Source organism: Agelaius phoeniceus, chromosome 5 (assembly GCF_051311805.1).
Source record: "Agelaius phoeniceus isolate bAgePho1 chromosome 5, bAgePho1.hap1, whole genome shotgun sequence".
NCBI classification, from domain to species: domain Eukaryota; kingdom Metazoa; phylum Chordata; class Aves; order Passeriformes; family Icteridae; genus Agelaius; species Agelaius phoeniceus.
The window spans coordinates 18,612,396-18,623,781 of record NC_135269.1 but is presented as its reverse complement, the minus strand read 5'-3'; the positions used below and the strand labels follow the sequence as shown (position 1 = coordinate 18,623,781).

The window sequence follows — 11,386 nt, the reverse complement described above, 5'->3', positions numbered from 1 at the left end:
ACACACAAACAGTGTTTCCTGGAGGTTTTGGTGATTTTTTTTTTCCTCCAAGCATCCTCTTGGACATGATGGAATAATTCAGCTCCAGCACTGTCTCCCCTCCCAAAATTTGGACATATATTCATCTTTATTATGAAATCTGATCTTTTTACTCGAGTTAATTCAGAAGCAGGAAAAGTAATCCTCCAAAAAGCCCAGATTGCGGAAATCGCCTCTGCTGTCTAGAATACATTATATAAGGACTTCTAAACTCAAAAAGAGCAAGAAACAACAAATCTTCTCAAAGTTTAATTTCAAATATATTTTTTCTTTATAATTTTTAATCACATGAGTTGTGAAGTCAGTAGATTATGGCTTTGTTGGTTTTATTGCTTTCTATACTTGTTATTTGTAATTTTGGAAAGTTGATTTCCTCTCTCTGCCCTTCTTTATAATGTTAGAAAAGCAAATTTAACATTCTCTCTAGCTTTCTTTCTTTTTCACACGAACAAATATTTCTCATGTGAGAAAAATGAGCATTCTTAAAATCACACACAAAGTGACCAATCACAAAATCACACAAGCACCTTGGAGTTCCTTTTTGTTTTATTTTTCTTTGAATTTTTTTTTTCTTTTACATTTTTAAGAGCTAAAACTCAATCCAGACTTACCTACTCAGAAACCTTCTGAGAGCCATGCTTGCAGAGTAAAAATTGTAGAGCCTGACAATCACCACAATTATCAGTGAAGGTGTTTCCACCGGAAGAGTGAAACATCCTGACTGCCCAAAAAGCACTTGCTAAGAGACTATTTATGCATAGAGAAGGCTGATGCATTTCTCTCTTTATGCCTTACGAAAATGGCTTTATGGAAGTACTTTGCTGTACTGCCCACAAGGTTGGACTGGATGTGCCATCCTATCAGCTTCTGTTGGCATAATATTTCAACACAGGGCAGTCAAAATGAGGGCTTAAGCAACAAAGCTCATCACTGATCTGATCACATCACTGGAAGCTGAAGAGGTGGAAGGATTTAGTAGACAATGGAATTGGTGAAAATACACACACACACACACACGACCTTCTGAGGTATTTTGGGCTCAGTGCTCTGTTACTTTATGTGTGCACATGGCCTGAGATGGAAATGAATGATATAATCTCATACTTCAATAAATTGTTGTTGTTTATAAATGCAGTATTGGCTACCCCAGCTCATGCCATGCTGTAGTAACTAAGTACAGCAGCATAGAAGAGAATTAAGCAGCCTGTTTGAAGTGGACTATCACTGTAAGTTATCAGTGAGATTTTCTGAAGGCAAAATATTGATCTGTTGATATGATAAAAACATTCCTACCAGACTAAAAGAAAATAGATCCTGGGTCACATATGAGAAATAAATATCTAGCTATTATCTCTTTGTATTCAGAAGGTTGTGTCTGTGTTTAAATGTTTTTATACATATATTATTTTTTAAACAGTCTTGCTGTTACATGGTAGTTGAAAGAACAAAACAAAACCATCCAGTCATCTTTCAACATCTTAGTCCAACTGCCCAGATTACCACAGGTACTTGAGCTCTCTGATCTTTGTCTCAGTTGCATTTGGTGTCTTCTTTTTGTTGTGGTTCTCATTTTTACTTTTGCCAGTTCACAATCACAGCCCTTTGAAAGAGGAATAGCTAAAATAGCTGAGGGTTCTTTTGAATTCTGAAAAAATGAAAACTGAAAAACCTTTGATCTTGATTTTTTCTGACAACTCATTTCTGCTCTCCTGCATAATTAGTAATTTAAGGTTCCTTTTGATTAAACTGTGGCTAGCTTAGTTCAGCTATGTTTACTGTGATCTGAATATCTTCCTTCAGTGGAAACAATGCTTGAAGGAAGCTCATCAGGGCAATTTAGGCTGCCTGAAAATTTGATTCCTTAGGTTGAATCATTTGCTATTACAGGGTTCTATTTTGTTAAGTTCTCCACACAGCCTGAGGATGTTGGGAAGTGCAGCTTTCATAAAATACACACATTTTTTCACTCATTTAGATTAATTTTTAACAGAAGGATGGTGATCTGCTCAAACATGTTCCTGTCTTTCTTCCTGATGAATTAAGATTGAGCAAATGTTGGGAACAGAGGTCTTCAGAGGCAAAGGAATTCTATAAATCTTCTTGAGAAGGCTACCCCCCAGGTCCTGCCTTTCCTAGAAGCCTACCAGCCCTATGCACAAAGATATTCGGCCTGCTTGCTGCGCAGCTGACATTCCATTGGGAAACTATTGCCCTGTACTATTTAAACAGGATCATCCTAATTCTTGCTGAGTTGACTTCTGACTTTACAATATTATAGCTTAAGGTTATTTTCCATGTTGTTTTTTCTCTTGATTCTCTTTTTCTCTCATTGTTGCTGCCTCAATTTCACTTCAGTCTTTTCTTACATTGCACAAGATGTAAAAAAAACTGAGAAAAAAAATCTTCTTTCAGAGCTTGCTGCAATCACACAGCCTAGAAGGTGGGCAGTGGCTAGGGATAGGTGAACTCCTGTACAGTAGATCATGGCACAGTCATTTGTTCTGGAACTTTTTAAGTGTTTTGAAGCCCAAAATTTAATAATTAATTGATAATATTTACCAGCCATTTGGTGTTTAAGTCTGCCTCTAACAGTCTACTAAGACTCTGCCACACTGTGAATCTCTTGCTGAAATGCTGAAACTCCCTACTCATGCAAAGACAGTTTATAGCAAGGATTGTATCAGAAAGAAATGTCAGTAAGGAATTGAAAATACCTAAAGGAAGGGCCTGTGCTATCCAACTGCAAAAAAGACAAAATATCTGCACTTGTATAAAGTTAATACTACCAAATGACATGTAGAAATAACAACCTGAATATTTTAGATGATTATTATGATGATACAATATTCTGTAGTAATTTTATTAATAAACTGATTTTGTGCTTTTTTAAGAGGAGTTGCCAAGGTGTCTGCATTTTCTCCAGTATTCTTGAGGAATATCTGGAATATCATAGACCAGACGTCAGTAGTGAATAATGGATAACATGGTCTCATATTAAAAAGTTGAGTGCCTTCATAAAATGTAGTGTGCATTTCTGACTTTCTGCAAAATACTACTTGGTATTCTCTCATGGTACTATTTCTCTAATTGTATTCCAGGATGGGAAAATCCAATACAAATGAAAAAGTCTTCTAAATGCATACTCAGAAGTGGGTTTTGCCCTGATTTCTGTAAGGTTTTGGAAGCTCAGTTTCATTTCTTAAACACAGGAAATACTGGGATGTTGTCAGCTCGCATTTCTGTCCTGATTTCCAGATTGAACAGTTTGGATCAAAAGAATAAAAAAATTGCCATAGCAGAAAACTGCTCACAGGTGTAGATTTACAGATTTAGAGATCAGCCAATCAGGAAATAACCAATCTACCTTTCGATTCCCATTAAAAAGTTGAAAGATTACAGTACAAGCATTGTAAGGTCTATTGTTAAAAAAAGCAACATTAAGGCTTGGGTGACAAGAAGCCTATTTGTGTCTGGCATTGATCACTTAATGCAGAGTGGCTTGGCATTCTGAGATGTGAGGCACTTCAGACATGCACAGACTGTTATTTGTTTAGGCATAATTTGACCTGAAAACATAAGATATTTAACTAATTATTTGCAGCACTATGACATTCCACTTCTGGTTACTCAGTACACAGTGTTACGACTTAATTGGTGAAAAGAAGCAATGAATTTCAAATCACAGAATTTTGGAATTGTTTTGGTTGGAAACTTGATGATCTGTAAAGATCATCAAGTCCAATCCTTAGCCCAGCACTGCGAAGTCCACCACTAATGCATGTCCTCAAGTGCCACATCTACATTTTTTTTAACACTTCAGGGATGGTGACTCCACCACAGCCCTGGGCAGCCTGTGCCAATGCTCAATACCCATTTCAGTGAGGAAATTTTCCCTATTATCCAATCTAAACCTCCCCTGGTGCAACTTGAGGCTGTTTCCTCTGGCCTGTCTCTTGTTCCCTGGGAGCAGAGCCCGACGACCCCTTCTGTGCACACTTGCACTTGTGGGATCCTTTTTTTAAAAAATCAACATTTGCCTTTTTTTTTTAATTTTTATTTGGACTCAACAACTTGCCACCTTCTCTTTCTCCTCAGGTATTAGGTTCACATGAGGAAGCTGTAAGTGGGTTAAATTACTGTTATTTAAGAAATCAACCTGCCCAAAGACTCTTTGGCAGCTTTCCATGCATAGCTATGATTTTCCTTCATCATAAACACCAGGTTTGATACAACTTGATCAGGCTGACAGATGACAAGATCTGTTAATTACATCTTCTTACTTTTAAATATTAATTGCATTAATTCTAGGCTTAATTTTTAAATTTTCTTCTCAGAGTCCCTAATCTTCACCCGTACCTTGGCTGAAGGCTAACACATCATTGGGAAAAAAGTGAAACGGGTAAATGCAAATTCCTTGTATTAAGAAAATAAATGCAACACTATTTAATTAATTCCTTCCCTCTCACAAGGAAAAACAAATAAATATTTATCAGTAGCAAAATGATTTTTAAAACATGTTTGTAATATGTGGCAATTAATATTCTGTTTGGAGTTTGACCCTTTTATGACTCTTCAATATATGTTACTCAATTAATCAGAATTTTAGTATTTGTCTAATAGATGGTTCAAAAATCATGAACATCTTCCATTATGTTTCAGTTTCCTTCACTTGGTCCGTATTATAAAATAATGGAATAATTTAGTCTGGGGCATCTAAAAACTGCAGAAGATATACCCTCTCCAACCACATTGGAGAAAAGGTTAAAGGGCAAGCTGACTTGCTAAATCAGAAATATGGGAAAGTGGGTATTGGAAGCCACAGAGATAACAGGTGTCTCTTTAACATTTTTTTGCTAAACAAGCATCATGTAGAAAAGATTTCAATTCAACTGCTCAGATTGTTGAAGCTGGGCAGCCATGAGTAGGAGTGAGTGGTAGGTAAAAATAATTTTAATAGAGACATGATTTTCTGCATAGAATAAACTTAATAGTTATTGCATTTGACTTTTTTTTTATCAGCCTCAAAGAAACAGAAATCTCATAGGTCAAGCCACTACTTTGTAAAGATACAGGTATAAATTTCTGGGGGAAAAGCCAAGGTTAATTACTTTTGCATGTTTTCTGTTATATTTCTTTTCCCCTCTGGATGCTTAATGGATAAATGATTGCTTTGCTCAGAGTGCCTCACCAAGATTGAATTGCTTGCATTGTCAAGAATTCAAAGAGAAACTGACATCTGGGAAGGAGCTAAGGAAAGCTTATCTTTTAATTAAATTAAATAAAAAACAACAACAAAAAATAGATGCTCCAGAGTGAGTTTTGAGGACCTGTAGCATATTTCCCAGTGTATGAAACCACTTGCAGTCCTCTTTAGAGGAAACAGCAGATGTTTTGACTCAGTGCTCTTCTCATGCAGTTCATCCTTGTCCATCTCATTCCAAAAAACCATGTAACAGTTTTTTCCTACAGACTCCCACAAGACTTCAGACAGATTATTATCGCTTCTCGAGCTGAAGCCTCCACATTCTCCGTAGCCCTTGACACATTTGAGAGCTTCATTGCTACCTTCATTTCCTGGGTTCAAAGGGAAGCCTCCTCAGGTTGGCGCAATTCCCTGTTGTTTCTTCATTTCCTCAATCGAATTATGCTCTCAGCATTTTTTTTCACCTAGAGATTTCTGAGAAGCTGTCATGAACCGATTCTGACACGCGAGCAGTTTAATGTCCTAATTGGTTCTTAGTTGGGAACTGTTCTTCTAGACTGCCTGCTTTTTGGAAATTTCCCAAAGAAATTTCACTAAGTTTGCAGATTTGTATATCTCCTATACAATGTCTCTTGGAAGAGTTTCTGAAGGAACTGTTGCTTATCAAGCTCTCTATTTGGTGTCCTGAAAGATAATAATTACAATCGTTCTTTCTCATTTGGGCTTCCCAAAAACTTTTCTTCTGGTTAGTTTTCAAAGTGCAAGATCACAATCCTTGAACAAAGCCATCCCTCACTGACTATTCTTTTAAGTCACGTCTTTGTCTACTTGTTCCTCATTTTGGTGTCAGTCACCATCAGTTCAGGTATGGCCTTTTTAGTCTTGACAGAGGCCTGGCCAGCCTGTCAAGGCAGATTTTTATGTTAAAGAATATGTCTGTGATGCAGGCAACCAAAACTCTCTTTACTTGGAAACATCCCAGCAACCATCAGTCACTTTCTGCAGACAGCTGGGGCCTCCTCCGGTAGAACCACTTCCTGTGGTTTCTTTCCTTGCAAGTTTCCTCCTGCTACACTTCCAGTGAATGAAATCTGAAACTGCTGGAATCACACACAATCACTGAGATTGGAAAAGATCTTTAAGATCACCAAGTCCAGCTGTAAAAGAAGCTGTAGGTTGTTTTCCCCTGTAAATGCAAAAAATTAAATTGAAACAGAGCTTCCACTCTCCTGTTGAGTGCTCCAGACCTTTGGGACAGCACCTGGGTATTGGAGAAGGCAGAAGCTTTTCTTCCATCTGTATGAATGATGAAGGCAAAGTTCTCTACATCCCACACATTTCTGTGGGATGAATCACCTGCTCAGCTCTGTATGACCCTACTCCAATCCATAGGTGTAATGTAGAGAGCAGGTGACACAGACCTTGTGTCCTGGTTGGATATTTGTGGTCTGCCTGGGTCTTAGAGCCCTATGTCCTGTGTCACATGAAGGTGACTGGCACGTGTACTGTAAGGACACCTGGCAGAATGAGGTGAAATGAGGCTTTGGAGATTCCACCTAGCCTTAGATTGTGCCCAGATGTGCCAACAGGCACTGGTAGGTCTCATGTGGAAGTGGCAGGCACCTGTAGCCTATAAACTCTCCAAGCAAGGAGCTAGAAGTGGGGGAGCTGCAGTTGTTGGTGCAGTACTTAATCCCTTTGTGTGGGGTGTTCTGCTGATAGCCCTCATACTGATTCACTCATCAGCGAGCAATTTACCCCATCTCTCCCGGGCTGGCTTTTTCCCAGTACTAATAAATGGAAGGAAATAATGAAATAAACACAACCTTGTAAAATTAATTAATGCTCATACATGCTGCAAGTGTAATAAGAGACTATAAAAATGTCTCATCTTGATGATTCTGATGCTGAGTTGAAAAGATCAGAGGGTGTACCTTCTATTGCCAAAGAGAGAAAATGAATATTTGTGTTAAAAGCAGGTATTCTAGGCTGACTAGGCATGCTGCAAATCTCGTTTTTTCCCTAACGCTTATAAGACAAGTTGCGTAATTAACATAATATGCCTATTTTATAACTCTGTTTCTGTGCATTCTTCCTGACCATTTAAATCGTAGACATAAATTCTGCTGTAAGCTGAAGAGGGTAAGGAGGTGTAATAACCTTGGAGGGCACCCGAGGGACCACTCACCCTGCCCCTTCACCATGGATTTAGGAGCTTTTGCGGCTCCCCCACCCTCCCCTGGATCCCTGCGGAGCTCCAGCGCAGCCCGACCACGCTTCCCGCACTCCCGGCCGCCGGCTCACGCCGGCGCAGGCGGAGCGGGGAAGGACGAGGGTGGGGAAGGGGTTTTGGGAGGCGCCGAGGAGGAGCCGCCACCGCCGCCGCTCGCTCCGGCCCCAGCGAGCCCGGAGGCGGCGGAGGAGCCCCAGCAGCACGGTAAGGAGGGGAGCCCTCCGGCAGGAAGAAGGGAAGGGAGAGAGGGAGCCTTTTCTCGCCTGCCTTGCTGGTTCCTGCAGGGATGGCGCGGCGTGTCCGCACCCCCTGCGGCACGGCCGCGGCCGGGAGCGGCCGGGCCGCCGAATACGCCTGTGCCCCACAGCTGAGGGGCGACGCCGGCAGCGGCCGCGGAGGAAGGGGCGGCCTGAGGCGGGGGTTCACGGGCACACGCGGAGCCGAGCGCTGCCGGGGCGGGGCGGGGCCCGCTCTCCCGCCCTGGCGGTGCCTGGCGGCTTCTGCTGCAGAGCCCACGGCGCTGAGCCAGGCGGCCCCAGTCCGCACCCGGGCGGGCGCGCATCCTCCCCGGGTCCGGCTCCGAGCAGCGGGGCTGGCGCTGCTCCTGCCCGCCTCCCTCCCTCGGCCGGATACACACTATCACACCTGGAGCGCCACGAGAGGTTTATTAATTTTATTTGGGTGGGTTTTATATGGTTTTTTCCCCGTGGGTTTTTGCCTTTTTTTTTTCATTGTTTTTTTTGGGGTTTTTTTGCTTGCTTGCTTTTTCTCTTGTCCTCCGCCTCTTCTTTGCCGGGAGTTGCCTGCGTGCTGGGGAAGGTGGGGGGCAGCGATTTGGAAACAGGAATTGGTCGGAAAAGCGGCACTTGAGGGTAACAACCCGCTGGGGCACGGCGGAGGGAAGAAAAGAAAAAAAACCCAAAACACCCAAGAAGGCAGTAGATGGTGTGGGGGCGAGGGCGAGGAGGAGGCGACGCTCGAGAGGGAGGATGCCCGGGAGGCGGCGGGGCCGGGCCGGCTGCAGCGGCTGCCGCGGGGCTGGGAGGCTCCGGCGGGGTCGTGCGGGGCAGGTACCGCGGCCGGGAAGCCGGGAGCGGCGTGGTCGAGCCCCTGGCATCGGGCGGTACCCCGGGGGCGACGGCGGCCCCAGCCCCGCTGGTGCTTCGGCTCTTCCTTGGGTGAGTTGATGCCGGGGTGAGACTCTGTGAATGAGGAGAGGATGTGGCGAACGGCTCCCGCCCTGCCTCGCCGCAGGGTTGGCTGCGGGTGAGGGGAAATCGTCAGTGCGATACGGTTCAAAATAAAGATCTAATCTAATTTTTGGGGGAGGGTTGCCTTTTTGTTTTCCTGCTCTTAGGCCCATACGTTGTTTCTGGCTTTTTTTTTCAATGGAAGTGTGGTGTTAGATAGCGATAGAATTTTATTCATATGAGGAAAGAGCCTTAGTGATGTTTTCTGTCTCTTGATTGGGAAATGACTGGATATCCCTGCTACCCCCTTCCCGCAGGGCACCACAAACATAAATTTTGTTACAGGATCCTGTGAGGATATCTTCGGTTCTCTGGGAACTAGAGACATGTGACCTTGTCTTGTCTTATACAGTCCTTTACAGTAATGTTACTCAGAACAATTTGTTTTTTCGTGTTTGCCTTGGAGCCTTTTAAGGGCATAGCTAGAGAAACAAATAACTAATGACAGACCATTATCTTGTTGGGGGGGAACTAGTAAAACTATATTGGAGTTCATCCAGAAATATTGCATTATAAATTCAGTCAAAAGGCTAGTTTTGCATCTTTATTTAGACTGAAAGTTTGCTATCTCTGAAGGTCATTTTTAGGCTAGAAAAATGTGTTCCAAAATCCATATCAGCTCTAATCCTGGTTCATTTGAATTTGTATTAAAACAAGTGTACGATTGAACTATTAGATGATCCCAGAAACATAACAAAATGCAAGGCCTTTCAGAAGCTTTTAATACCAAAGCTCACATTGTTTTGGCTTATCAGTTTAGAGTGTAACTTTCTGTGCATGCTGACATTCTGGGAACCTTCATCCCCACTTGTTAAGAAGCTGCTGGCGCAGAGATCTGCTATTGGAGTTTATTTTGATTTGCACTGCTGTATCAAAAGCATCATAGTTTCCTGCTTAGCTGTAATGTTCTTGACTAGAAAAATCCAAGTTCTGTTTATTACTGAGTTAGGGACTCGTCTTCTCTTTGAAGGAACCACATAGTTTAAAAATTGATAGTTGCTTTAGTTAAGTTGTAAAATGCCTGTTGCAATGTAGTGCTTTAACCTCTAGATCTATTGTGTTGTTCTGACAACTAGTTTCTGCATAACTATAGTGTTTTAAAACATTTTGTTTGTGTTTTGGGGTGTTTTTCTAAGTTAAAGTCACCATAAATTTCAGTACATAGGTGATGAGAACTGGGGATGAGAAAATTGAGGGGAGTAGGGATGCATTCACTCAAAGGTATCTGAATTAAACATGAAGGAATAGCAGATTTAGGCCAGCCTTCTACTATATTTGGAGTATGTTTGAGGATGGATCTGATATTGTAACAAAGCTGCAAATCTTCAGTTCTTCCAATTCAGGATTCAAGTTTAATCCCTGTCAAGGCTTGTTTAAATTAGTGGTGGGGAAATGTAGTTTTAAAACATCTTGAAGACCATGTGAGAAAAGGCTGAGTAAATAGAACCCAAAGCATGTCAGCTGGGGAAAAAATATCTAGAGATCAGCTACTATGAAAGTAATAGGAAATGGCCCGTTAACAGAGGCACAAAGTTTGTGGCTCTGTTACAGGAAGCAGCTTTGACTGATAAGCTTCTTGTACCTTCCCCAAAGTCAGTTCAGATCTGACAAACCTGAATCTTGGGGAGGTGGGTGACTTGGGAAGGTGTGGGAGGGCTGACAGGGAGAGAAACATGGATGGTGACAGGGCAGAAGGATTGTGTCAGGGACTGTTAGCAGTTTGACCAAAGGCACAGAAACTGTCATTTGGCTGCATGGTGCAGTGGAGAACACAAACAAGTGGCCATTGTCTTCAGAAATCTTCTGGATACTGATGATTTTGAGTCCTGTGACAGAGTGTAGATCCTTGCTCCAGAGGAGCAGCCTGCAGAATTAGACTGTCATTGGAAAAAAGCTTCCCCCCCCCCCCATACATTTCACATAGAAAGCTCCTAGATTTTGCCATTTTTTTCCCCAAAGCAAATTACTTTGACCTATAGAAGATCATGTGAGCAACTCAGTGGGGTGGAGAAAACTGTGTTGATGAGTACCAATTCATCTGAGGACCGTTGCTTATTTTAGTATGTTTTTTGGTTTTGCTATGTTTGGAAGAAAATATTGGGAATAACGGCTGCAGGGGATAATATTAGCATTGTCCTATAATAATTTTTCATAGTCCTTTAATTATTTTGCATTATCACTATGAAAAATTATAGCATTGTTTCCCTAAGGGTTGAGTCCACAAAGGAGGCTTAAGAAATGGAAGTTTGAATATTATCCAGCGAGATTAAAATTATCTAAATTATTAGCAGTGGGTCATGGAAAGAGTCAGACATCACCAGATGTGTCTGGAAATAAGGATAGTCCGAAAGACGTTGACTTCCCTGGCTCAGACAGCTATTTCACAAAGGCAGTCGTAGTTTGGGAGCTCTTCACCTGGCCTGTGTGGAGCTGCGCTGGCAACTCCCCAAAACCTTGCTCCCTAAATGTGAGCTCCTACCTGACCAGGGGGTCTGCCTGCCTGCCTCACCTCTGGCTACTCATTCCGGACCTCCTGCTTGGGATGGGACTATTACTTCTGGCCAAATGCAAATCTGCTCTTGTTGTTGCTCTTGGCCTGGTTTTGAGTTGAGGAATTCCTGGGTGTGACTCAATGCCTGGCTAAAACACTGCGAGGAATCA

At 42.2% G+C, this 11,386-nt stretch overlaps 1 protein-coding gene across 4 annotated transcripts in view; it reads left to right on the top strand.

The window, feature by feature from the left end:
• The first annotated feature begins 7,524 nt into the window (after nt 1-7,524).
• The window catches only part of LOC129119816 (fatty acyl-CoA reductase 1-like), a 118,133-nt gene continuing 114,271 nt past the window's right edge, over nt 7,525-11,386 (top strand). The window contains exon 1 of one of the 4 annotated variants that reach the window (XM_077178450.1): nt 7,525-7,679. The gene's annotated coding sequence lies outside the window, so the exon portion shown is untranslated. Of the gene's footprint in view, nt 7,680-7,916; nt 8,157-8,497; nt 8,654-11,386 lie in introns of those variants that run through there. The other 3 variants (XM_054632013.2, XM_077178447.1, XM_077178448.1) reach the window with 3 other exon arrangements.